The sequence below is a fragment of the Hypanus sabinus genome, chromosome X2, assembly GCF_030144855.1.
Source record: "Hypanus sabinus isolate sHypSab1 chromosome X2, sHypSab1.hap1, whole genome shotgun sequence".
NCBI classification, from domain to species: domain Eukaryota; kingdom Metazoa; phylum Chordata; class Chondrichthyes; order Myliobatiformes; family Dasyatidae; genus Hypanus; species Hypanus sabinus.
The window spans coordinates 29,737,158-29,765,024 of NC_082739.1; the positions used below are offsets into that span (position 1 = coordinate 29,737,158).

Below are 27,867 nucleotides of genomic sequence, written 5' to 3' on the forward strand. Positions count from 1 at the left end.
GACTTTGGTTCAATGGGCTTAAGTGGTAACGAGGCGAGGTAGTAAGTATGTGTGTGAGGCCAGTTTTCTGTGCTCAGTGTCATATGTGGGGTGTCCTGGAGCCTCCCAGCCTCCCGGACGGCCACATCTGCATCAGGTGTGTCGAGCTGCAGCTCCTGAGGGACTGAGTCAGGGAACTGGAGATGCAGCTCGATGACCTTTGCCTGGTCAGTGAGAGCGAGATGGTGATAGAGAAGAGTCATAGGCAGGTGGTCACACCAGGGCCAAGGGAGACAGTCAAGTGGGTCACAGTCAGGAGGGACAAGGGGAAGAGTCAGGTACTAGAGGTTACCCCTGTGGCTGTCCCCCTTGACAATAAGTACTCCTGTTTGAGTACAGTTGGGGGGGGGGAACAGCCTACCTGGGGGAGGCGGCAGTGGCCGTGCCTCTGGCACAGAGTCTGGCCCTGTGGCTCAGAAGGGTAGGGAAGGGAAGAGGAAGGCAGCATTGATAGGGGACTCTATAGTCAGGGGGTCAGACAGGCGAGTCTGTGGACGCAGGAAAGAAACTCAGATGGTAGTTTCCCTCCCAGGTGCCAGGGTCCGGGATGTTTCAGATCCTGTCCAAGATATCCTGCAGTGAGAGGGAGAACAGCCAGAGGTCATAGTACATATTGGTACCAATGACATAGGTAGGAAAAGGGAAGAGGTCCTGAAAAAAGACTACAGGGAGTTAGGAAAGAAGTTGAAAAGCAGGACCGCAAAGTTAGTAATCTCGGGATTACTGCCTGTGCCACGTGATAGTGAGGATAAGAATACAGTGAGGTGGATGATTGGTCATGGCTGAGGGATTGGAGCAGGGGGCAGGGATTCAGATTTTTGGATCATTGGGACCTCTTTTGGGGCAGGTGTGACCTGTACAAAAAGGACAGGTTGCACTTGAATCCCCGGGGGACCAATATCCTGACAGGGAGAGTTTAAACTAGAAATGTTGGGGGGTGGGAACCGAACTGAAGAGACGGGGGAAGAGGTTGGCTCACAAATAGAGAAAGCTTGTAGACAGTGTGTGAGGGAGGATAGGCGGGTGATGGACACGCTTAGACTGAGGCTTGAGATGTGTCTGTTTCAACATAAGGAGTGTTGTGAACAAGGCGGATGAGCTTAGAGCGTGGATCAGTACTTGGAGATATGATGTGGTGGCCATTACAGAGACTTGGATGGTTCAGGGACAGGATTGGTTACTTCAAGTGCTGGGTTTTAGATGTTTCAGAAAGGACAGGGAGGGAGGCAAAAGAGGTGGGGGTGTGGCACTGTTGATCAGAGACAGTGTCACGGATGCAGAAAAGGTGGATGCCATGGAGGGATTGTCTACGGAGTCTCTGTGGGTGGAGGTTAGGAACAGGAAGGGGTCAATAACTTTACTGGGTGTTTTTTATAGGCCGCCCAATAGTAACAGGGATATTGAGGAGCAGAAAGGGAAACACATCCTGGAAAGGTGTAATAATAAGAGTTGTTGTGATGGGAGATTTTAATTTCCCAAATAACGATTGGCATCTCCCTAGATCGAGGGGTTTAGATGGGGTGGAGTTTGTTAGGTGTGTTCAGGAAGGTTTCTTGACACAATATGTAGATAAGTCTACGAGAGGAGATGCTGTACTTGATTTGGTATTGGGAAATGAACCTGGTCAGGTGTCAGATCTCTCAGTGGGAGAGCATTTTGGAGATAGTGATCATAATTCTATCTCCTTTACAATAGCATTGAAGAGAGATAGGAACAGACAAGTTAGAAAAGTGTTTAACTGGAGTAAGGGGAAATATGAAGCTATCAGGCAGGAAATTGGAGGCTTAAATTGGAAACAGATGTTCTCAAGGAGAAGTATGGAAGAAATGTGGCAAATATTTAGAGGATATTTGTGTAGAGCTCTGTATAGGTAAGTTCCAATGAGACAGGGAAGTTATGGTAGGGTACAGGAACAGTGGTGTACAAAGACTGTAATAAATCTAGTCAAGAAGAAAAGTAAAGCTTATGAAAGGTTCAGAGAGCTAGGTAATGTTAGAGATCTAGAAGATTATAAGGCTACTAGGAAGGAGCTTAAGAAGGAAATTAGGAGAGACAGAAGGGGCCATGAGAAGACCTTGATGGGCAGAATTAAGGAAAACCCCAAGTCATTCAACAAGTATGTGAAGAGCAAGAAGATAAGATGTGAAAGAATAGGACCTATCAAATGTGACAGTGGGAAAGTGTGTATGGAACCGGAGGAAACAGCAGAGGCACTTAATGAATACTTTACTTCAGTATTCACTATGGAAAAGGATCTTGGTGATGTAGTGATGACTTGCAGCAGACTGAAAAGCTTGAGCATGTAGATATTAAGAAAGAGGATATGCTGGAGCTTCTGGAAAGCATCAAGTTGTATAAGCCGCTGGGACCGGATGAGATGTACTCCAGGCTACAGTGAGAGGCGAGGGAGGAGATTGCTGAGCCTCTGGCGATGATCTTTGCATCATCAATGAGGATGGGAGAGGTTCCGGAGGATTGGAAGGATGCGGATGTTGTTCCCTTATTCAAGAAAGGGAGTAGAGATAGCCCAGGAAATTATAGACCAGTGATTCTTACTTCAGTTGTTGGTAAGATGATGGAGAAGATCCTGAGAAGCAGGATTTCTGAACATTTAGAGAGGTATAATATGATTAGGAGTAGTCAGCATGGCTTTGTAAAGGGCAGGTCGTGCCTTACGAGCCTGATTGGATTTTTTGAGGATGTGACTAAACACATTGATGAAGGAAGAGCAGTGGATGTAGTGTGTATGGATTTCAGCAAGGCACTTGATAAGGTACCCCATGTAAGGCTTACTGAGAAAGCAGAGGCATGGGATCCAAGGGGACATAGCTTTGTGGATCCAGAACTGGTTTGCTCACAGAAGGCAAAGAGTGGTTGTAGATGGGTCATATTCTGCATGGAGGTCGGTCACCAGTGGAGTGCCTCAGGGATCTGTTCTGGGACTCTTACTCTTCATGATATTTATAAATGACCGGGATGAGGAAGTGGAGGGATGGGTTAGTAAATTTGTTGATGACACAAAGGTTGGAGGTGTTGTGGATAGTGTGGAGGACTGTCAGAGGTTACAGCGGGACATTGATAGGATGCAAAACTGGGCTGAGAAGTGGCTGATGGAGTTCAACCCAGATAAGTGTGAAGTGGTTCATTTTGGTAAGTCAAAATATGATGGCAGAATATAGTATTAATGGTAAGACTCTTGGCAGTGTGGAGGATCAGAGGGATCTTGGGGTCCGAGTCCATAGGACGCTCAAAGCAGCAGCGCAGGTTGACTCTGTGGTTAAGAAGGTGTATGGTGTATTGGCCTTCATCAATCATGGAATTGAATTTAAGAGACGAGAGGTAATGTTGCAGCTATATAAGACCCTGGTCAGACCCCACTTGGAGTACTGTGCTCAGTTCTGGTCACCTCACTACAGGAAGGATGTGGAAACCATAGAAAAGGTGCAGAGGAGATTTATAAGGATGTTGCCTGGATTGGGGAACTCGGCCTTTTCTCCTTGCAGCAAAGGAGGATGAGAGGTGACCTGATAGAGGTGTATAAGATGATGAGAAGCATTGATCATGTGGATAGTCAGAGTTTTTTTCCCAGGGCTGAAATGGTTGCCACAAGAGGACACAGGTTTAAGGTGCTGGGGAGTAGGTACAGAGGAGACGTCAGGGGTAAGTTTTTCACTCAGAGTGGTGAGTGCGTGGAATGGGCTGCCAGCAACGGTGGTGGAGGCAGATACGAAAGGGGCTTTTAAGAGGCTTTTAGATAGTTAAAGGAGTTTAGTGAAATAGAGGGCTATGGGTAAGCCTAGTAATTTCTAAGGTAGGGATGTGTTTGGCACAACTTTGTGGGCTGAAGGGCCTGTATTGTGCTGTAGGTTTTCTATGTTTCTAAATGTCTTTTCAGATATATAAAGAGTAAAAGAGAGATGAGAGTGGATATCGGATCACTGGAAAGTAACGCTGGAGAGGTAGTGGCGGAGGAAATAAACAAGTATTTTGTGTCAATCTTTACTGTGGAAAACACCAGCAGAATGCTAAAAATGTGAATGTGTCAGGGGCAGAAGTAAATGAATTTACCATTACTAGGGAGAAGGTTCTTGGGAAACTGAAAGGACTGAAGATAGATAAGTCACCTGGACCCAGTATTGACTGCAGTTTTGGGCCCCTTATCTAAGAAAAGATGTGCAGGCATTGGAGAGGGTCCAGAGGAGGTTCATGAGAATGATCCCAGGGTTAACGTATAGGAGTGTTTGATGGCTCTCAGGCTGTATTCGCTGGAGTTTAGAAGAATGAGGGAGAATCTCATTGAAATCGATTGAATATTGAAAGGTCTTGGTAAAGTGAACGTGGGGAGTCGGGGAGTCTAGGAGCAAAGGGTACAGCTGCAGAATTAAGAGATGTCCATTTAGAACAGAGATGAGGAAACATTTCTTTGGCCAGAGGGTGGTGAAATAGTGGAATTCATTGCCACAGACATCTGAGAAGGCCAAGTCATTGGGTATATTTAAGGTGGAGTTTGATTGGTTCTTGATTAGTCAGGGCATCAAAGGTTGTGGAGAGAAGGCAGAAGAATGAAGTTGAGAGGGATGATAGATCAGCTATGGTGGAGTGGTGGAGCAGACTCGATGGGCCAAATGGCCTAATTCTGCTCCTATGTTTTATAGTCTTAAGGTTCACCTATCTCCTCCCCCACCTGAAGCTCTTGGCTTCTTGAAGCACATAATGATGCTGGAACTAACAGGGAGATGCTACAGAAATTCATCAGAAGTCCTGGTTAAACTGAAGCCAATGGGCATCAAGGGGAAACATCATCCTAGTCATACTGTACCTCCTTCTGTGGAAGATAATCACATTATTTGGTGAATAGTTATTTAAGACCCTAGAGGTTGCTACACCGCATTGTTAGTATGCTGGTGTCACACTGACCAGACTCTCCACTGCAACAGCCAGATTAACACTACAGCTATACAAACAGATCCGAGACAGGGTACTCTGTGCTGAATGACTCACCTCCTGCCATCTTCACAGCCCTCCCATCAAAGGTACAATCAGTAGTGTGACAGAATATTTTCCATTTATTTTGGATGAGTGCAGCTCTTATAATATTCAGGAAGCTTGATACCTAGGACAGGGCAGTACTGTTAACAGGCTGCTCTGAACTTTAATCTCACCACCAGCGTGGCTGCCACGTCGGCAGATCCCTACCGTCCAATAGATGCAAAGTAGCCATTGCCCATGGGTGGCGCTGCTGTGCACACAGCCACACTACCATGCACTTGCCTGATGGTGGCAATGCCACACAGTCATTATTGAACACAGTACAGTTTCAGTCAAGTTGAGAGTGAAAATAATCAACCTAACTATTAATGTGGTTTCTCTTTCCACAAGCACCACCACATTTGCTGATTCTGTTTTATTCCAGGCTTCCAGCAACTGCAGTTTTTGGTTTGGACCTTTTCATGCCCTTATGTTGGGACAGAATAATAATCTCATAATGAGGCAGATGGTAAAGCTGAGAGTATTCATTAGTACTTTGTATTCATCTTCTTCAGAATAAATTATTCTCTCATTGAAGTTGGAAGTGATCACAACACTTAATATAATAAAATAAATTATGAGAATATGCCAGATGGAATATAATGTAAAAATTTGTGAACTCATTCACATTGGGAGAAAAAAAAACAGGTTCTTCTTTAAATGGTAAGAAATTAAAAGGAGCTGGTGCTCAAAGATATTGTATATGAATCACTATTAAATGTTAAAATGCTGGAGGAACTGAGCACACAATCACAGAAAGCAAATTTTACATTTGGTTTTATTGCAAGGGGACTTGAACACAAGACAAAGGACATTGTACTGAAATTATAAACATGCGAAAATCTGCAGATGCTGGAAATCCAAAACAAAACAAAACACAACACACAAAATGCTGGAGGAACTCAGCAGGTCAGGCAGCATCTATGGAAAAGAGTGAACAGTTGGTGTTTCAGGCCGAGACCCTTCATCAGGTCCTGATGATTAGAAAACCAGCATGGACCTGCAGAGGCTTGGTTTTTCTGAATTTATCGGAATAAGTAGCTAAGGTAGTCAATAGAGGAAAGTTAGTGTATGCTATTTCAGCACAGAAGCATTTGATAAACCCAATCCTTTGAGATTGTAGCTAAACGCAAAGTTCATTGAATTTAAGGAGACTGTCGCCTAGCTAAGAAATGGAGCACATAAGCAACAGAAAATCCCGAGCATACAGTATTTACATGAGTTCCAATTAGTGGGATAGCTGACATGGGGTCCCATTATGATCTCAGGTGGGTCACAACTATTTGTTATAAATATGAACTATTCAGGCAACAGGATAGGTGGCCACTTTCCAAGTTTATTAAATGCACTAAGGTGGGGCATTGTGGTAATAAGTAATAAAGCCTGTGAAGTGGTAAAACAAGCATTTATTTAAGTTAGTTTACAAGCTAGACCTTATTGGCTAGACAAGTATTTACTTAATCCTTAATATCCCCTGAACAGGACCATTTCAGAGAGTGGTTAAGACTCAACCACATTTCTCTGGGTCAGAGCCACATGGAAACAGATGGATTAAGACTGACAGATTTCCTTTCCTGAAGCATTCAGAGTTTTATGACAATTTGGTCAATGTTTTACATGTATATATATATATTTCAAGGTCTGTAGATTATGCACAGCTTGAAAATGTGAGAAAAATCTGAGGACAGATCCAACTGAATTAGATGCAACTGTGGCATCTAAGAGGCATTTAGACAGACACTGAAATCGACAAGGCATAGAAGCATAGGCCTATTGCTGGCACGTGGGATTGGTGTAGAGAGGCATAAAGGCCAGCATGGATGTGATAGGCAGAAGAGCCCTTTTCTGTGCTGTACAGTCATATGACTATGATTGAGTAATAGATTGGAAGAGGTCATTGACTGGTAGAATGAGCAGGCAGACAGCGGATAAGCATGAAAAGATATATTTAAGCAGAAAGGAAATAGAGGATTAAATGACACTCTGCAAAAGGGGGTGCGGGAACAGGCAAAAGATGTGTTTAACTATGCATAATTCAGTGAAAGTGGCATGGTATGTTGAGATAGTGGTTAGCAAAGCACATGAGCCATTAGACCATTCGTAGAGGCATAAAGTACAAAAGAAAGGGTTTGTCACATGTTTGTAATGTACCTTTTGGATACAGCTAAAGTATTGTGTACAATTCTGGTCATCACATTTTAAGAAAAACATGAAGAGACTAGAGCGGAACCAGCAAAGATTTACCAGAATAGTTGCAGAGATTATGACTTTGAGAATTCCTTCTCCTATGAAGCAAGAACATTGAAAAGGAATTGCATAGAGTTACACAAAAGTATGACAAATTTAAACAGGGTAACTAGAGAAAAGCTGTTCCCATTGGTGGTCAGGTGGAGAACCTACGTTCAAAGTGATTGACAAAAGAACCAGGGATTACACTGTTACGAGATGCACAGCCTTAAGTTTGGTGAATGCAAATTCATTTGTAGTTACCATTCACAAGATAAATTGCAACATCTCACCAAGTACCTGCCAAACCCCTGAACTCTACCAATATGAAAGGCAACAGGGGCAATCACTTAGGAATATCATCATCTGAGACTGCCATCCTAGTCACATACCATTCTGACGTGGAAAGATTATGTTCAACCTTCTTCAATGTGGATCAAACCTGGAACACGCTACCTAATGACACAGTGGCAGTGCCTTCATCACAATGGTTCAAAAAGCAGGTTTTCCCAATTTCATTAGCATTAAAGGGTAAGGGAGAAGCTGCTCTCTTGGAGCAAAAATAAATGACTTCTTGTGGCTTGGTAGAGGTGTAGGAGGAAGTCTTCCAGAGTGTAAGTGACAGGAATGTTGCCCTGAAGTAATAGTACAAAAAGTGTGGTGGTGCCCTAATCATGGCAGATAAAGTGATTAGCATTGTCACTTTAAACAACTTTGGGAAGATTGGAACAAGGCATGGCAGGCTGGCGATGCGAGGCACTCCAGTTTTAAGTTTCAGCCCTTGATTTTGGGAGAAAAGGTGATGATAGATGTTTTCTATACCAAAAGGCATCTCCTCAGATCCATTCTAAGCCAGAATTGGCAGGAGGGAACATTTCAGGTGAAGTACACCCTAGACCTCTATCTGGGATTATAAACTTAATCTCACAAGGTCAGTGAATATATTCACAAAACTCATTTCACATACCACTGGATCCATACTATATATCCACATCACATACTTACTAACAATCTCTTCAATCATCACTCCTTTGCTTCATAACTTCCCCAGTTACATTCTAATCCTTCAAGAACACCCATTCAAGACCGCACTCAATGCCAGGCATGTGCCAAGGGCAACCATATTAACCCAGGTACTTGGCAAGAACCTGTAATACACTTCCCCCTCCTCTTGCTTGCAACAATAAACCAGAAATAATTAATACTGCCTCCATTTTTGAAGCAGTTGATATAGTCTCCATAGCCAGCAGCATCACTGAAGGCGACAGGATGCTTTAAGCTTCCTTTTGATATCCTTTTTCCACCTTTTGCCACAATGTCTTCTGATTCACAAGGTGAGCTATATACTCAATGTGAGTATATAGTTCTTAACTTCATTTCCCCATAACTCTGTCTTTGTGGCTCTCAGTTCTCAGGTAGTTGGAATTTCCACCTCTTCCGTATCCTACTGAGCCAAGAAAATATCCTGTAGGCTCCAGGTTATTTGAAGACCAAAAGGTTCGCTTTAGACTCTCAATTTAAAAGTGATTTGTTTGTGGCCCTGTAGCCATGTAATGGCATCAGCAGGTTGTGGTTTTAGTTGTACATTTGGGGTATTTGAATTACAATATTTTTGTGAGTGTGATGGAGTCCTAAAAGTACACCAAATCTGCATTTCAAAGGCTGTGCCTTGAAATTGAGTTGTTATTTTATCAGATTTTGACCACAAGTATGTTTTTGGTATTATCCTTAATGATATTTTTATGACCTGCATAAACAATCCCACTCATGCAATGTTGAAGTTCAAAGGTTAATTGAACCCATGAGTGCAAAAATGGGGCTAGGTAATTCTGTGGGCATAGTTTGGAATGTTGTTCACGTTGGCGCTAATAACCAGATCCAGATGTACATACAACAGTAAGTTTGATTTTAAAGCTCTGATCAATCTCCTCTTCTGACTGCTGAATGTGATCATTTGCAATTTTATTGCCATACTGTGGTCACAGAATGATTCCTTAAAAATGGAATCCGAAAAATTTGAGTTTGCTGCAGTTCTACTTTGACCCCAATCATATTATGATTTGGAGGAATGGGCTGTGAAAATAGCACACAAGATTTCAACATTAGCAATTGAATGACATGATTGTTGTGCATTAACCATCACATGGCTGAAAATGAGAATGTCTGGACAACTATGGATCAGATCAGAGTGGTCCACTGGTGACAGTTAGTGGGTTTTTGGTTGAAACGTGTCAGATATTGTATCAATGCTTGATAATCACCAAGTTATGCCAGTTGATATGGTTAATTGTGCAGGTGTTTTAGATTTATTACAGATCCAACCTGACATCCATGGTCTTCCACCATGGTTACTCCGTTTTTTTGTGACATCCTAGCTTTCAAAGGCTACATGTTCTTGGTTTTGTGTGACCACCAGACCTTTTGAAGACAAATACTGAGGATCTGCTCCTGCTGTGTCCAGATGGGCTATGGCAGCTCGAGCTGCCATCATATCAACCATGACTGGAATTGAAATTGGAGTGAGCTCCCAAGTGTAAAACATTGATGCACCAATTCCACTAGGAGTTAAACTCTTTACGATTCCTGAACAAATCAGGTTTCCAGTGTGGAACCCTTTATGGTACATCTTGGCAAATCGACATGTCCAGGCTCAAGGAGAAGTAGGTGAACTTCCATCAACTTGAGAAAAGAAGCTTTATTGTATCCTAGGTGAAGCTGTGGGCTGCAAACGATGAGACAATTGACTGAAAGGCAGTGATCTATTCAGTACAGTCAGAACAATACAATCATGGCTAAGTGGTAGAGCTTTAACCACACAGATATCATTGACCTTCCTAGAAAAAGTTAGTCTCTGTTGTGCCTCTGATTCCTTAAGACTCTTTCGAAACAGGCTCTATTCATGATCAAAAAACAATCTGCTGGAGGAACTCAGCAGGTCAAACGGCATCTCCTGGGGGGAGAGGAACTGTCGACAGTTTGGGTTGAAACCCTGCATCAGGACTGAGAAGAGATGGACAGTATGACCAGGTCAGGGGGAATGGTGAGACAGGGCTCCAAAATTATTGGTGAAACTTGGAGGAGTGAAAGATGATGTCCAGATTGAGCCAGGTAGGGAAGGGGGGCAGAATCAGGGGACAGACAGGTGGATGATAGATGAAGACAGACAAACAATAAAGTTACAGATGGAACGGGGGGGGGGGGGGTTAGGGTGAAGATGGAGACATTGGAGGGAGGTAAGCAGAAACACGAAGGGTACCGGTACTAAATCTGATAAGTAAGTAAGGTGATAATGGGAGATACCAGGGAAGGGACAAAGGGCAGGTGGAACCAGAACCAGATGGGGGAACCAAATCTCTTTTTACTGCTCATGATGCCTCTTCCTCCAAAGTGCCTTGTTTTCAGGATCTCTCTCCTTCCTCCTCCTGGTCTTGCTGCAAGCCTAGTGATACCACAACTGCAGTCACTATGCCATCAGTGTCAACTCGCTAGGTCAAATCAAGGGGAAGAATCAAGTAATCTGGAGGCTCACATTCGTCTTATTATGGGAGCAGGGATTTTGTAATTCAATTGCTTTTATCTAGAATAAACAGTTTTCAATGATACTAGTTAAATCAAAACAAACCTTTTACTGAAGAAACTCTGTTGGATGCACATGACTCTACTCCATAGGGACATGGTTGCCTCTTAAGTGCACTCTGAAGTGGCCAGTGCTCATTTGCACTAAGCTTCAATAGATGGACTGCAGCAATTCAACAATGCTGGCGTCGACCTCTTGATTGCTTTGTTCTCAGCTCGCCCTCTGTCATCCTCGTAGCTCAAGCTATCCTTGGGGCAAAGTCTGAAAGCTATTCAAATTGCCCTCGCAAATGTTCTTTCAGCAAAAGAATGGTTGATAGTCTGTGTGGGTTGAAGGGAATGTTTTTATACTGCTTCTTTCTGTGACTCTATGGCCCTAAATACTGAGAAGGAAGCTCTGAATATGCATCTAATCTTCCTTTATGAAGTGCCATACAGTCTGCGTTTCACCACCTAATGAACCAGTCCATGCAAGAGGCCTTCAGTTCCAAATCACTGGAAAATCAAAACAATTGGAGGGAAGCATCATTTAAAGATAGTGAGGAAAAACTGCCTCTGCAGAATGAGAATGATGTGTGCTGTTGGAAAAGAAGCTTACTAGTTACGTACACAAATATAATGATCAAACTGTATCGCTATCTTTTCTTGCCTGTCATGGGGTGGAAATAGGGATTCAGGGGAATGTGTGAGTTCAGGAAAGTCTACAATATTAACTGTTTAAAATACATTCCATGAATTGCAATATCAACAAGAAAATAAGTCTGGCCTTGGTTGCTAAGCACAGAGAAAAGCTGGATGTGTTGTAATGAAACTCCATTGTGCCAATGACTTTCATAGTTAAATATACAGTTCAGAACCTGACACAACATGACAGCTATGAGGGAAAAGTGGCAGGAACTTTATGATTGGGGATTCTGAATAGAGGATTAAAATAAGGAAATAGGGGTTGATAAATCTGTAAATTTTTTGGTTGCAACTGGTAGGATAGATAAGAGTTTGATTCTCAAAAAAACATTTGGTAAATGGCCAAAAATGTTAATATGAAACAAAATTAGAGCTGGAGGATGAAGAATTATATAAAAAAATGAGGAAAACAAGAATGGTCAGAGCAGGAATAGATGGATCAGCTTTGGGTTTCCAGGTTGCAATAAGAGGAGTGTAGTACAGATCGGTACATGGGCCTCACTTATTCACTCTCTTTATCAATGAATTTGGCAAAAGGATCTGGAGTATGCAATGCTTAAGTATATATGCAAGTAGATTTCACTATAACTGTAGCTTCTATGGAGAGCAAAATGCAGGAACTTGGTGAACATGGATATTTGGTGCAGTGGGAGCAACACCAACTGCTTAGTACTTAGATATAAATAAATAGGTTTAAATGAAGAACATTCAGATTATGGTTTCAATTATAGCTTATTAAATAATTTATTTATTGAGATACAGTGTGGAGTAGGCCCTTCTGGCCATTCAAGCTGTGCCACCCAACAATCCCCCAATTTAACCCTAGCTTAATCATGGGACAATTTACAATGACCAATTAACTTACCAACTGGTATGTCTTCGGACTGTGGGAGGAACAGGAAGCACCTGGAGAAAACACATGTGATCTTGGGGAGAATGCAATTGTGAGCTGGAACATATAAGTTATGTATGATTATTAAATAAATTGAGAACTATATTTGTAGATTTACCTATCTATATAAAATTATTTTGATGTTTTATTTTTGCTAATTAAATTTAGAACAAGCAATGCAGATAGCATACTGTGACTATAACATATGGAAGTTTGTGGAGAACAGTGACATCCTGAACATCCAAATCTCAGCAGGGAGTTGAAGAATTCAAATCTAAGCTACAGACTTTGTGACTCATAGCAAGAGAAAAGTTAGCTAGACACTGTACTTCAAGCAACCCTTGATTCAGTACCTTAGATATGGTCAGTAGTCTGGAACAGAAGTGTATGACCACTTGTCAGGGGCTTAGAAGGTAGCAAAAAGGAGACACAATAGACTGCAGATGGGTGATTGGAGGCCGTGGGTGATGGGGGGGGGGGGGGAAGGGATGGCAGCATCAACATTATTAAGAAATAAAAAATGCGTGGATGAAAAGCATAAAATTATTTTATTCTGGTAATAGTGATTACGTACCTTGACAGGAGTTAATACTGTGAATAATGGAATAATGATTGCATTCTGTGGTTCTGATGGAAGGGGTGCAGAGGTAGTGGCTGCAGTGATTCAAGGTTCAAAATTGTTTATTGTCACACTTCAATACACGAGCATAAAGGAAAATGAAATGATTGTTAATCAGCATCGAATGCAGCATAAAAAGACATAATCAGCATAAAATAACACAATAAAAAAACAAAATAAAGACCACAATAATTATAAATATAAAAGCAATGCTATAACACACAAAATACAAGTAACTGATACATGTGTACGTAGTGACATTAGGTAATGTGTATGTAGTGATGATGAAGGTGGTGGGTGCTGGGGTGAGTTAATGGGTAGAGGTGCTGATCAGCCTGATGGCTTGGGGAAAATAACTGTCTTTAAGTCCAGTGATCCTAGCACAATGCTACGTAGCCTCCTCCCTGATAGGAGCGGAACAAACAGCCCATGAACACAGTGGATGGGATCCTTCATAACGTTACTAGCACTATTCTGTATATATGTCCTTGATGGCGGGTGTGTTACTGCCGGTGATGTGTTGGGCAGCTTTGACTACCTGCTGTAGAGCACCACACAGTGATGCTCTCAAATGCGCATCTGTAGAAGGTCATGTGTATTCTTAGACATCGTCCAGCTCTCTTCGGCCTCCTCAGAAAGTAGAGGCACTGGTGAGCTTTCTTGACTGTGTAGGATGTGTTCTGGGACCATGAGAGATTGTCTGTGATGTGCACTCCCAGGAGTTTGAACCTGCTCACAGTTTGCACTTCTGTGCCGCTGATGTGAAAAGGGTTGTGAGTGGTGCGGGTTTTCCTGAAGTCAATAACCATCTCATTTGTCTTATTGACATTGTGGAAGAGTTAGTTTGCCTGGCACCTGGCCTCAAGCTCTTCCACCTCCTCTCTGATCTTTCAGGATTTCCTTGGAAAGATCCCAGTGAACTGGAAAATCACAAATGAACACCTGTTGTTGGAAAATGGAAACTATTATTTAGCAATGGAAACAAGAGACACTGTATAATATCATAGTATGGTACAGAAGAGTCAAGAAGCTTTATGGAAGGAAAATAAAGGTAGAGAATGGCTATTTCCAGTGACCAACTGAAGTCATATAACATGAATACTGATGCTGAAATGATCCCACACACTGAGGCTAGAAACAAGATATGACTCAAAATCATCATTTAATGTAATATTGGTATGAGATTTGCTAAGCAGTGGTTAGATTACTGGAATAGCAGCATTATTTTGAAGACATAAAGTGGTAATTCTGCCTCAATGACTATTGTCCAGTAGCACTCCATGCTGGCAGCAACATCTCTCGCTCCATCACGCTGAGCACCGGTGACCCCAGAGCTGCATGCAACCCTATGGCTGTTTACACAGTTGACTCATGACTGCACTGGTGGATCCAGCTCAAACTGATTCACCAAGTCCGCCTCTGACACAACAGTGGTCGGCCTCATCAACAATGATGACGAGGTGGTGTACAGAGAGGAGGTAGAGCGGCTGGTGGAATGGTGAAAGCACAACAGCTCGAGACTCAACATGGACAAGACCAAAGTGATAATTGTGGACTTTAGGAAGATGCAGTTTGACCATTCCTCACTGCACATACACAGCTCCTTAGGAGCACCATATTTCTGGGAATGTACATAATGGATGATCTCACCATGTGAGAAGTGAGTGAGGCTTCCCCCTGCTCTCCCAATTTTTACAGGAGCACCTTTAAGAGTGCATCACTGTCTGGTACAGGAATTGCAAGTCTCTACAATGGATTGCAAAGACTTCTGAGAAGATCATCGGGATCTCTCTTCCACCCATCAGAGAAATCCTTCTGGTGAGCTGCGTATGTAGGGCCCTTACCATCATCAATGATCCCTCCCATCTGTCCAACAAGTTTTTGACCCTCTAACATCAGGCATTAGGACAAGAACTATTGGGGTGGGAAACAATTTCTTCCTCCAGGTTATGAGACTACTGAACTCCCTGCCACCACCCAGGTCTCATCACATACGAAGCACCACTAGCTACTTTTTAACTTATTTTCAAAGTGCACATTATTAATTGTTAATCTATTTGTGGTAATATTACTTTATGCGTTATGTGTGTGAATGTGTACTGTGTTGTGCACCTTGGTTCAGAGGAATATTGCTTCACTTGGTAGTATACGTGCGTTTGCTTGAAATGACAAGAAGCTCGAACTTGAACTGTCTCAGAGCTGGTTCTCATTGAGGTTCCAGTCTGGTGAAGAATAACTCACTGGCTTCCTTTATCAGGTACCTTCTGTACCTAATAAAGTGGCCACAGAGTGAATGTTCATGGCCTTCTGCTGCTGTAGTCCAGAATGAGATGAGGAGTCCTTGAAAGTGAATCTACAGGTTCAGTGTTGGAGTGAGTGAAGTTATCCCCTCTGGTTCAATAGCCTGATGGTTGAGGGTTAATAACTTCCTGAACCTGGTGGTGTGGTTCATGAGGCTCCTTTACCTCCTTCGTGATGGCAGCAGTGAGAAGAGAGCATGGCCTGGATGGTGGAGGTCCTTGATGATGGATGCTGCTTTCCTGCTACATTTAGACGTACCTTCCTTGTAGATGTGCACTACATCGGGAAGGACTTTACCCATGACGGACTAGGCCGTATCCACCACTTTTTGTAGGCCTTTCCATTCAAGTGCATTGGTGTTTCTATACCAGGCTGTGATGCAACTAGTCAATATACTCACAAATGGACAGTTACAGAAATTCATCAAAGTTTTAGATGTCATAAAAATATTCACAAATTTCTAAGAAAGTAGAGGCGCTGCTGTGCTTTCGTTGTAATTGCACTTACATGCGGATTCTCTGAAATGATAACTGAGGAAGTTAAAGTTGCTTACCCTCTCTTCCTCTGATCACCACCTCTAATTCAGCCAATGACAATGGTGTCATTCGCAAACTTAAATATAATATTGGAGCTGTGCTTAGCTGAATCGAGTAGATTGGGGGACTGAGCACACAGCCTTGTGGTGCACCTGTGCTGATGGAGATTGTGGAGGAGATGTTGTTGCCAATCCAAACTGACTTGAGTCTGCAAGTGAGGAAGTCGAGGATCCAGTTGCACAAAGAGGTATTGAGGTCAAGGTCTTGGAGTTTATTGGTTAGTTTTGAAGGAATGATAGTATTGAATGCTGAGCTGTAGTCAATGAGAACATCTTCATTTTCCATATGTTCCAGGGTTGAGTGAAGAGCCAATAAAATGGCATCTGCTGTTGACCTGTTGTGATGGTAAACAAAATGGAGTGGATTCAAGTTGTTCCTCAGGCAGTTGATATGTTTCATCACCAACCTCTTGAAGCAGTTCATTGGCCTTTCTGTCAAGAAGTGCAGGATCCAGTTACAGAGTGAGGTGTTGAGACCCAACGAGGACAGTTTACCCACCAGCATCTGAGGGATGATCATATTATTCTGTGCATCACACCGAATGTGAAAGACATTCATCCTATCAGGAAATAAAGCGTCACTGTCGCTTACGCGCAGGTGGATTTGTAGTCCGCTATGGTCTGAATGCCCTGTCACATGCACCTCACATCTCTGGTGCCACAGAAAAGATTGTCTACTCTCTGTGAATAATCCTATTTTGTCTTGCTGGTGGTGAGGGAAATCACAACTCTTGCTGACCTGTGGGCAGTCTTATCCCTCTGATCTGAAGGCAGCATCTTGATCTTTCAGCCATGCCAGGGTCTCTGCTGTCAGTCATGGCTTCTGATTTGCTCTCCCATAGATGTGTGTAATAACAGTGACATCCTCAATGCACTTCTCCATGTAGCTAGTCACAGATCTTGCATTTTCATCGATGTTAAAGTGATGGTCATAGGTAACCACTTCCCTGAACGTGTTCCAGTCTGTGTTTTCAAAGCAGTTCTGTAACTCAGAGAGTTGCTCCTTCTAGCTGGCTCTTTATCACCCTTTCAACTTGTTTGACTCCATTAATCAGTGGCCAGTATGCACGAATTAGCATAACATTCAGTTCAAAGTTCAGAGATCAAAGTTCAAAGTAAATTTATTATCATACAGTACATATACTGTATGTCACCATATACATCTCTGAGATTCACTTTCTTGTAGGCAATCACTGTAAGTACAAGAAACATGATAGAATTGATGAAAGACCATACCCAATAGAACATAAAACCAACCAATATGCAAAAAGACCAAAAAAAGACTATAAACTGCGCAAATACAAAAAGAAAGAGAACAAATAATAATAACAATAACAAATAAATAAACAATTAATATTGAGAACATGAGATGAAGAGTCCTTGAAAGTGAGTCTATAAGTTGTAGGAGTATTTCAGTGATGGGGCAAGTGAAATTGAGTGTAATTATCCGCTCTGGTGCAAGAGCCTGATGGTTAAGGGGTAATAACCATTCCTGAACATGGTGGTGTGGCTCCTGTATCTTCTTCCTGATGACAGCAGCAAGAACAGAGCATAGCCTGGAAATGATGGGAGTCCTTGATGATGGATGCTGCTTTTCTGCGTCAGTGCCCTGTGCTCAATTGTTGGGAAGGTTTTTCCTGTAATGGACTGGGTTCTATCCACTATTTTTTGTAGGAATTTCTGTTCAAAGGCACGTGTGTTTCCATATCAGACTGTGACCAGTCAATATACTCTCCACCACACATCTATAGGAGTTCATCAAATTTGTCACTGAATCTAAATCCTGTAGCTCCCCACACAATAGGCCTTCATACCTATACCTTCACCAGAACGAGTCCACTGGTTCAAGATGTCTTCCTACATTTTCAAGGGATTAGGTATTGAAGTAAATGCTTGCTTATTCAGTGGCATTCCCACCTCTTAATTATAAATTCAAAATGCACGCATCTTTGATATAAAATCTCCTGCCATGGTAGTGCAGCGGTAACACAACGCTATCACACCTTGGGGCATTCTGGAGTTTGAAGTCTAATTACGATGAAATTCTGTAAGGTGTCCCTGTACTTCCTCCCGATGGAATGCGTGGGTTTTCTCTGGGTCCCCTGGTTTCCTCCCTCAGTCTGAAGATGTACTAGGTAGGCTAATTGGTCATTGTAGGGTTAATTGGGTTTGTCAGCAGTTGCTGGGGCAGCGTGGCTCATAGGGCCGACTCAGACATTGTATCGCTAAAAAAATAAAATAAATGAACAAGACTGTGGTTTTTTTTTGTTCTCAAATACCAAGGGTAATCTAACAGAGAACTTCAAAAGTATGGAAACATTTGAAAAGGAAGATATTGAATTTGTTTTTCAACTTGTAGGCAGGATCAGAACTTTGAGCCATGATTGTAAGATGGTCAGTATTAAATCCAAAAGTAAGTTAGGTAATCATTGAGTGGTTAGAATATGGAATTTGCTTAGAAAAAGAACAATGGAATAGAATAAATCTAACCAAAGGAATGTTTGATGTGTACATGAGTGAATAAGGAGTAGGAGATATTAATTTTGGCAGGAAAAATTGGACTGGAAGATACATACTAGCATAAACTAATTCTGTGTTGTATATATTATGAAAGCCTGTAAAATTTTTGCATGCTAAATAAAGATGTCTAGAAAAAATTTAGCAATGAGTCAAAGGGGAAATTAGAGGAGGAGACTAAAAGCTTGGTCAAAGATTTAGGTTTAAATAATGTCCTAAAGAAGGAGAGAGGTAGGTGGGCCTAGAGAGAAAATTTGAGACAAAACCACTGAAGGCATGAAATGAAAACTGAACATGCTGGAAACTCTCAGGGAATCAGGCACCATCACTACTGCTGAAAGGTCTCACTGTTTAATATCAACTCCAGTTCTCTTTCCAAAAATGCAGCCTGACCAGGCTGTAATGCATCCAATCAGAACATTCTCCACTGTTGACCTATAGGAATTTACCAGTCTTTGGTAACATACAAAGTCTCCTCAAGCCACTAATGAGTAGAGCCACTATCGTGCCTCCTTCAGGACTGGATCAATGAGTTGGGCTCAGGTCAGATCCTCTGAGATGTTGATACCCTGGTACAGCAGTGGAAGGCTGCTTTCTGCTGCTCAATCAGGACTGGAGATTCAAGGGTGTCTACTGTTGGAGGAAATTACTGTGAAAGAGATTACAGGAGGCAGTCTGAATCCATGAAGGAATTTCAAAACAAAGATCAGAAATTTAAAATGGAAGATTTGGTAGATCGAGTTAAAGTAGGTCAGAGGGCGCAGAGAGAAACATGGCTTGACATGACTAGATTAGTCAGCATAGTTTTCAATGGGTTTGAGTTCACGGGGATGGAAATAGATGACTGGCCTGGACAGTACTACTAAGTAGCAAAAGCATTTATAAAATTCAGTGGGTTGATATGAGGATGGAGAGGACTGATTAAAGTAGATTATCTTTGTGATGAAAAGGGAGTGGAGTAAGAGGTTTGTTTGGAGTTGAATAGGGAGCCAGAGTTTTGAATTTGGAATTATGTAAGCCATTTAGATCCATGAATATTTTCCGCTATTCAATGAGATCATGTCTATTTTGATAGCCAGCTCCATTTACCTGCATTTGCCCATATGCATTGATTTTTTTGGTTGACACATATCTGTCAAAATACCATTTGCAGAAGTGACTTTAAATATAGTCATTTGAGTATATAAGTGTTTGACTACTTAGCATCCAAAAAGCCTGGTTCAATGCTGGAATCGCAGTAGATGGAAGGAAAACATCAGTCCTTCTTGGTTTTCTGAAAACTTTAATCAACTCGTAGTACAACCTCGTTCTATGAAAACTTCATTATCCATTGTTGATTGCAGTTAATCCTTAACTTACCATCCATATTTTTGATCACCCCACTTAATATCACACATGTGGGATAATGTAATAGCATTTCATAATGTTTTTTGAAGCCCTGGGGTGTATTTGATGTGTTATGGTTATTGTTGTGAGTGGAGGTGCTCATTGTTGAACTTGTAGAATGATGATACTGCTCACATAGGATAATTTGCTTTTTATGCTGGCAATTCCAGTGCAATGCCAAGGCAATAACCTGCCTGATTCAAGTATAGCAACAGGAAAAGAAAAAAAAAAACACAGATTTGGGATATAGGGTATTCTGCAAAGAATGAGGTCAAAGTTGTGTTTTCTCCCCTGAGATGGCAGCATATTAAACTTGAGAAGGACGTGTTGGCAGTTGAATGGGGACACAAGAGTTCAAAGTAAATTTATTATCAAAGTATACATTTGTCACCATATACAACCCCGAGATTAATTTTCCTGGGGGCATTCATAGTAGATACAAAGAAATATAAAAAAATCAATGAAAAACTACACACGAAGAAAGACAACCAACCAACATGCAAAAGACAAACTGTGCAAATCCAATAATAATAATAAATAATATTGAGAACATGAGTTGTCGAATCCTTGGAAGTGAGCCATAGGTTGTGGAATCAATTCAGAGTTGAGATGACTGAAGGTTTAGAAGCCCTGATAATTGAAGGGGAATAACTGTTCGTGAACTTGGTAGTGTGGGACCTAAAGCTCTTGTACCTCCTTTCTGATGGTAGCAGTGAGAAGAGAGCATGCCTTGCATGGTGGGGGTTCTTGATGATGGAAGCTACATTCTTGTGGCAGCGCTACTTGTAGATGTCCTCAATGGTGGGGAGAACTTTGTCTGTGATGGTCTGTACTGGTACTGAACGCTACAAAAATGGCCCAGAGTGGATTTCTCCTCTCCAACCACGAACACGAACAGCGACCCTGTAACCCTGCACTTCATTGCCCCGACGGTACAGACCCTCCCCACATCACAGCCCTTTACAACTACAGTACCACATCTTCGCCCGGTATCGTGTGTGACGTTGCATACGGAAAGGGTGGTGCAGTGCGTGATGATGTTTAGACGACGTCGGTGGTGCTGCAGGTGATGACGTTTCGGACAGGGTGACGCGATGCGTAGTGACGCTACCAGCGGCGAGTGCGGGCTGGGTTACCACGGCGAGCGGCGAGGACATGGAACCGGTGTGGTGTTACAGGGTCCGGGTGTCATGAGGGCGGAGTCAACATAAAGAGGTATGCCCGATATTCGACGGCTGAAGCTTTGAGTGAGGTTGCGGATCGATGCCAGACTTCGGCAGTGAATAGGCGGGAGAATTGGTGCCTCGTGAGCCGGAGGAGGTTAATGTACGCTGAGTGTGAGTCGGGAGTGAGTGGTTAACATACAGCGAGTGTGAGCCGGAGGGGGTTAACGTACGCTGAGTGTGAGTCGGAGGGGTGGGGGTTAACACACGAGTGTGTCGGCGGGAGTGGAGTGGTGAACGTACGGCGAGTGTGAGCCGGAGGCGGTATGGGGTGGGGGGGGAATTGTTAATGCACCGCGAGTGTGATCTAGGGTGGTGGGGGGAATGGTTAACACACAGTGAGTGTGAGCCGGGGGCGGGGGTAATGGCTAATGTACGGTGAGTGTGAGACGGTGGTGGGTAATGGTGAACGTACGGCGAGTATGAACGGAGGCGGATGTGGTAATGGTTAATGTGTGGCGAATGTGAGCTGTGGGGGTGTTAATGGTTAAAGTACGGCTAGTGTGAGCCTGTGGGGGTTGATGTTCGGCAAGTGTGTGTGTGGGGGGGTGATGGTTAATGTAGGGCGAGTGTGAGCGGGGTGTAGGGGGTGTGGTTAACGTGCAGCGAATATGAGCCGGGTGGTGGTGGGTTGGGGAGTGGTTAATGTGCAGTGGGTGACTTGCAGGGAACATGGTTATGTGGAGAGTGATTTGGAGTTGGCTGGGCACACTAAACTGATAAGGGAGAGTGGTTTGTGAGGCAGGGTTTGGGGGAGTGACATGATGGGCGAAGGTTGGTCCAGTCATGGATGTGAAGGCACGTTCACGTGGTGTTGGGGGTGAGGTTGTCACTTGCTGAGCATAAGTCTGGGAAGAAGAGTGGATTTTGGGAATAATGATTGTGAACCACTGGACTGAGCATGTCCTGTTGGGGACAGTTCATACCTTATGGGTCCCCGCTTAAAGGAAGCAGTGTGCAGGTTGTTCATTGGTTGTAGGGGCTCATTGCCTTAATAAAGTGATCCAAGTTGTTATGAATGATATGTCAATCAAGTTGTTGGTAGTCTTCATTCATTTATTTGCCATGGAAAATTAACTGTGAAGACTGGTGTGTGGACCGTGTGTAATGAGATTATGTGCATGTTTAGGCTAAGGATGGTGATGTATTCCCTAATAGTTCTAGGCAAAGGGGAAATGTCATATCAGCTGAAAATGAAAATATGACCAGGAATCCGAATGACTTTAGAGATATTGTGATTCCCTCCCTCAAAGGAGGACTTCTATTGGGAACTGCAAACAGTAAACGTTCATTTATTATCAAAGTATACAACCCTGAAATTCTTAATTTCTCCGGGTAGCCGCAAAACCAAGAAAGAAAAAGAAAAGAAAGGTAGCATGATCACCAACCCCCCAAATCCTCCCTCCCTGCGGGGAAAAAAACAAAAAGCTGAACAGGGACATCGACTCCCAAATCCCTCCTTCCAAACAAAAAAAAATGAACAAAATCAGTCATGCACATTGATCCCCAAATCCTCCTCCCCCCACAAAATAAAACCGAGATCAGGTGAAAAAACACAGAATATGAAAACTAAAAGACTGAAAAATAATCTATAGTCCAAAGTCCAAATCCAAAATGCAGATAAAACCTGGGCAATGCTCTACAGGCCTGGACACAGTAGCAGGCATTTCCCTTTCTGGTACAGAGCAACCAATCAAAATATAGGCAGATGGCGTTCACCCTCTGTACTTGCTTCAATTGCTCTTGTTGCTTTAGTTGGCGAACAGTAGGAGCTTTAATCTGCAAAATGGAGCAAACATCAGTTAGTGCCCCATTCTGCAGCCCACCCATTACAAGGTTCATGCACACTGTCTTCCAGAATCCTCTCGGAGACTGCAGAGCATTGGAACACCCAATCGATCTCCAAACTTCTGCACTCACCTTGATGATGGTTTCAATCGCCCTCATCACTTTAATTGGCGAACAATGGAAACTATAATTGGTGAATTGGGGTCAAACATTGGCTCGTAAGGTTTGCTCATGCTGCCTCTTCTCTCCCATAATCTTGGATACTGCAGAGCGCTGAAGCACCCAACCGATCTCCAAATAGCAAAACACGAGCTCTGACAGTTCCAGAATCACATTCAAGACATGAAACAAACATAAAAGACATAAAAGAAGTGAAAAGGGTGGTTTCATGATCTATCCAGAAGATGACGACTAAAGAATTGTTGTCCACAGGTACCATCTTGATCGGATGTAGATATGAGTAGAATGACAAATGTAGTGGTTTGTGCATTACTGATGCAAGGGATGGAATGTAATTGACAAATCCCAGGCATATAATGTATTTGGATGTGGAAAAAATCGTCTAAGGGTAATACAATATGGAAATAGGCCCTTCAGCCTGGTCCATGCCAACTACAGCATCTTTCCTGCAAGAAACTTGTGTTGCACAACTTGTGGTGCGAAGTGGGTGGTTCAGTTTTAACCCCCGAGGAAACTGGGAAATTGAGCCTGCGTGGTAACTGGTGACTTCAGTTGGGCATCAGCAATGTTTTGGACTGGTGGATAATGTATATTTTGTCAATAAATGATTTGGAGGTGGTTATGGGGAGAGATGTTGCCAAGTTTCACAACATCTTGGCTGTGAACTGCACAGTAGCATAATGGTTAATGCATTGCATTACTGCACCAACAATTTAGGGTTCAATTCTTGCTGCTCTCTCTAAGGTGTTTGCATGTTTTCTCAGTGAATGCATTTCCTTCCACATCTCAAAAATGTATGGGTTATGGTTAGTAAGTTGTGGTCATGCTATGTTGGCGCCAGAAGCCTGGAGACAGTTGCAGTCTGCTCCCAGAACATCCTCATGATACAAACAACAGATTGCACTGTATGTTTTGATGTACATGTGACAAATAAAGCTAATCTTTAAAGTTATGTGAGCATAACAATATCAGTTTGTGGAAAATAAGTGGTGTGCTAAGGATGAAGTATCGATAGAAATTTTGTGGGTGATGGATCGTATTTGATATGTGTTGTGGAGGCACTGGTTCAAATTGTATAATTGGGTGAACTGTCTGACTTTGCTCTGCGTAAATCATAGAATTTGTGCAGTGAATGTCTAGCTTAGCTGCAGCTAGTCTGAAGCTTAGTTTAAGATTCTTCTTGGCTGTAAATGGTGAGCAATTGTTTGATGTGTTCAGAGGGAAGTGTTTTTCAACTAACTGGAAGACAATACTGAACTGTACCCTCTATCTGAGCTGCACAGATACAGGGTGTATTGTCTAAGATGGAATTTTGCATTTTTGCACAGTGAATGAATTGAAAAGAAAAATAAGAATACAAGTTGAGTTAATCATGATATTTAATTATTTCAAAGAAAAACTTGGCCTTAAATTTTGAGTGGTAAAGTAGGAAATGCTTTGCCTTAAACATTTTAAAGTTAGCATCATGTTTAATGAACTTATTTGGGTCTCTACTATTCCCTTACACCACTATTTCTTACCACAACTGCCTTTGTCTTTTCTGTCCTATTATATTTTTTGTAAAGGCATGGATGGATGAATCAGATATGTCCAATATTTGAAAAAATGCCATCTGTCTGGTCTATTTCATTTTGCCAGTACTAAACCCATGTATCCAGCAATTGTCAGTGCCAATTATGAACTGAAAGGTGTACTTGTTTGCTAGATGATCAGTATTTGTTTGCAGTAGTTTGATCATTTTGAGGACTGGGCAAGCAATCTTAATCTAATTGTGTATCAAATGGAGGCAATGATTTAATGAAGGTTGACTACTTATTTAAATCTTTAAATGGATAACACAAAGTACACCGCAGATGCTGTGGTCAAAGCAACACGTACAACACACTGGAGGAACTCAGCAGGTCGGGCAGCATCCGTGGAAACGAGCAGTCAACGTTTCGGGCTGAGACCCTTTGTCAGGAGTGAAGAGGGATGGGGCAGGGGCCCTATAAAGATGGTGGGGGGAGGGTGGGAAGGAGAAGGCTGGTAGGTGCCAGGTAAAAAAACAATAAGAGGAAAGATGAAGGGGTGGGAGAGGGGAAGCAGGGAGGGGATAGGCAGGAATGGTGAAGAAGAAATGTAAGGTGAAAGCTCTATGTAGTAGAAGAAGGTAGAATCATGAGAGAGGTGATAGGCATTTGGAGGAGGTGGCAGAGTGAAACGAGTGGGGGAAGGGAGAGGGAGGGAATTACCAGAAGTTGGAGAATTCGGTGTTCATGCCAAGGGGCTGGAGACTACCCAGACGGTATCCATCCTCCAGCTGCCTCTCACCTCTCTCAAGATTCTGCCTTCTTCTACACACAGTGCTTTCCCCTTAATTCCTTCTTCACCTTTCCTGCCTATCCCTTCCCTGCTTCATTTCCCCCACCCCTTGATCTTTCCTCTTGGTTTTTCACCTGACACCTACCAGCCTTCTCCTTTCCACCCTCCACCCCCCCACCTTCTTTATAGGACCCCTGCCCCATCCCTCTTCAGTCCTGACAGGGTCTCAGCCCGAAACACTGACTGCTTGTTTCCACGGATGCTGCCCGACCTGCTGAGTTCCTCCAGCATGTTGTACGTGTGATCTTTAAATGGATGTTGGCTTAATGTAGAATACCAGTAGTCTGTATCCTATAGCTGTCCTTAATGTCACACTTCTGCTTAGCTTGTAAATGATGTGAGTTTCAGGCCTTTCTGGAGGAGAGGAAAATTTGTGCCTCTGATTGGGAAGCTGAAGGCAATATTGAACCTTGGGTGTGATTGCAGGTGAGATATAGTCTTCCCAGGGGATATAATGGTACATCTGTTCTTGTGCCATTGTTTCTGTGTCCATAATAAATAGACAGTTTTGGAAATTTGCAGCTGATCACAGCATTTGTAAGCAAAGATGGGTTTTGACAATATACTATCTTGTGTGTATTGGGTGAATACCAAAATGTAACTTGTACTTTGCAAATGCTGACTGACTTGCGCATTTCAACATGACAAATTTCCTGTGTTCTGGTAGAAAATTCAGATTTGTGTTTAGTAATTGAACTGCTGTCAAACTAGACATTGGAGATAATTTTTTCAATAATTTGCACTCAGTGATGACCCAGTGTGGTTGGGTAATGTATTCATTTCTCAAACATGATCAATAATTCATTTTAAGATAGTTTCATTGAATGCTTGGAATGAATACAAGTTAACGTTGGCAGCCTGGGATGAATTGTTCTACACAAAACAACTTCCAATGTTACAGAAAGGGAAGTGTGCCTTGGTAAACAGGAGATGCTAGAGAGGGGTTATAAAGTTTTTGTGTTGATCTTTCTGAACATTGTGATGACAGCAATGATTGTTTGTAACCTGTACTTGTGAAGACTCATGGGATAGCTCACACATGGAAAACATCTTGCTTGTTATCTCAGATGATGAATCAGTCCTCATCCTTGTTGAACAACATTTGGAAGAAGTAATGAATAACAAAGGCTTCTCTGGGTGAGAGGCTTCAAAGCTCATCCACTTAAAGTGTGGCTTGGTAGCACCAACAATGATCCAACTGGCTGAATCCTGAAATGTGTGGCCAAACCAGGTATGTGGCATGTGGTAAGTAAGTCAATGTGAGGAATGACTTGCCCAACATTGTCCTTGTCTGCCTGTGCAATTGCATGACACCATGCACAACTTTGAAATAGCACCTTGTCTGCACATTCAAGATGTCTGTTATGTTTGTGGCACTGCTATTGTGTGTAAAGTTAGCTCTCTAGCTTTAGAGTTGTACAGCAGAGTAGCAGGCTCTTCTGTCCACCATGTCTGTGACTTTAGTCAGACATTTGACAATGGTGGGCTAACACAAAATGGGTCCTAAATTGGCCTGGTGACAGCCAGAGGATTGTGGGGAAGGGTAGTCTTCTAATGAGAAGTCTGTGCCGCATGGTATACAACAGAGATTGGTGTGGGATCTTGGTTTGTTAAGTATTAACATCTGGATGTGAATATGGTAGGTATAAATAGTAAATTTGTAGATGTCAGAAAGCTTGGAGATTTGGATAGTGACGAAGGTTGTCTCAGGTGCAATGCAATATATCGTATATCAGTTGAAAGTTGCATGGAGCATTGCCAGAAGCAATTTAGTCTTGCGTGTTGTGCATTTTGGGAAGTCAAGTAGGGCTAGTGAGTTCAGTGAATGGTAAGGTGCTAAGGAATGGTGACTAATAGAGAGACCTTTGGGGTTCAAGTCTATAGGTTCCTAAAAGTGGCAATACAGGTGGATAGGCTTGTAAGGAAGGCATATGAAATGCTTGTTTTCATAGAGTATATTGGATGTACTGTATGTTGCAACCTTATAATACAATGATTAGTCTACATTTAGAGTATTTAATGTAGTTCTGGTCACCAAATGAGGAAGAGCTGAAGAGATGTCTGGACTTGAGGTCTTTAGTTATGGAGTGAAATTGAACATACTTAGTTTTCCCTGGAGCCAGGGAGGCTGAAAAGTGACCTGAGAAGTATAGGACAAGTAATCAAAATCTTCCCACGATAAGTGTATTAAAAGCAAGAGGACACAGGATGAATGGAAGGATTTTTTTAAGGGGATATTTGGGTAAGTATTTACACAGAATGATTTGATATCTTGAACTTGTTACTAGGGTATGTTTAAGAATCAGTTAGACATCTTGTGCTGCATCTGCTCTTGGGATAAGATTTTTCATTCCGATACTAATGAGATGGTCTCCTCCTTCAAAGAAAGGTGCTTCCCTTCCTTCACCATCAATGCTGTAATTACCTGCATCTTTTCCATTTTGCGCATGCC

At 42.5% G+C, this 27,867-nt stretch overlaps 1 protein-coding gene across 7 annotated transcripts in view; it reads left to right on the forward strand.

Moving 5' to 3' along the window:
• Window positions 1-20,882: 20,882 nt before the first annotated feature.
• Window positions 20,883-27,867, forward strand: part of LOC132385221 (rho GTPase-activating protein 32-like) — a 556,026-nt gene continuing 549,041 nt past the window's right edge. For 2 of the 7 annotated variants that reach the window (XM_059957160.1, XM_059957166.1), the window contains exon 1: window positions 20,905-21,078. The gene's annotated coding sequence lies outside the window, so the exon portion shown is untranslated. Of the gene's footprint in view, window positions 21,190-26,482; window positions 26,661-27,867 lie in introns of those variants that run through there. The other 5 variants (XM_059957163.1, XM_059957165.1, XM_059957162.1 and 2 more) reach the window with 5 other exon arrangements.